The sequence below is a fragment of the Orycteropus afer genome, unplaced genomic scaffold (assembly GCF_000298275.1).
Source record: "Orycteropus afer afer isolate SDZICR_OR568_19922 unplaced genomic scaffold, OryAfe1.0 scaffold00846, whole genome shotgun sequence".
NCBI classification, from domain to species: Eukaryota; Metazoa; Chordata; class Mammalia; order Tubulidentata; family Orycteropodidae; genus Orycteropus; species Orycteropus afer.
The window spans coordinates 618,722-619,857 of NW_006922433.1; positions in this window are offsets into that span (position 1 = coordinate 618,722).

Sequence of the window (1,136 nt, forward strand, 5' to 3'; positions counted from 1 at the left end):
AATAGATATTTAATAGCACCTCTGCTTTTCAACTTAGATGTTAAATTAATCTGTTTCAACAAAGATGCTTTCTAAAACTTGTACAATAGTAAAAGAGGATACCATTCTGGCAAGAAGAAAAGCAGTCTGACGGCCAGTATCCACAGGTAGCTTGAGTTGGAAATGTGCTTTACAACAAACATAATACATAAGACATAATAACATAAAAACATAAAACATAATAAGAAAGCAGGAGTATATTTTGCCCAAATATTCACAAAAATCAAAAGAATGTCACAGAGGTAAAAGCAAGATTAAATTCTAGAGACCATATGTGCCTTTCCAACCTAATTGTTAAAATCTGCATGAACATCATGTTATGTCAGGAGGCAATGTCCTTAATACAAAACTCCACATAAATATTTTAAAATTTCTGGGGTACTTTCAGAAATTCCTTAGCTTGTAAGATTATTTATAGAAAAAAAAAATGTGCATAAGGCCAAAAGAAAAAGTACAATAAAACACGATGACCCAAACTTTGGTGACAATAAGAGTAGAGGACATACTACTCATTCATTGGCACTCTACAAACATATGCAACATGTGTCACAAACATAAAACCACATCGTTTTCATGAAAAATTATCTCCATGTTGTTGTTGTTTGGTCCGAGTTGTCTCTGGCTCATAACAACCTATGTACAGCAGAAAGAAACACTGCCCAGTCCTGTGCCAACTTCTCAATCTCTACTACACCCAAACCCATTGCTGCAGCCACCATGTCAACCCATCTTCCATTGTTAAGAGGCTTCCCCTTTCTCATTGACCCTCCACTTTACCAAACATGATACCCTTCTCCAGACAATGGTCCCTTCTGACAACATGAGCAAAGTGGGTGAGACAAAGTCTGATCATCTTCGCTTCCAAGGAGCATTCTGGATGCACTTCATCCATGACAGAATTGTTAGTTCTTTTACCAGTCCAAGGTACTTTCAGTATTCTTTGCCAACACCAGAACTCAAAAGCATTAACTCTTCTTCAGTCTTCCTTATTTATTATCCAGCTCTCACATGCATATGAAGCAATTGAAACACCATGGCTTGGGTCAGGCACATCTTAGTCTTCAAGGAGACACCTTTACCCTTCAGCACTTGAAAGA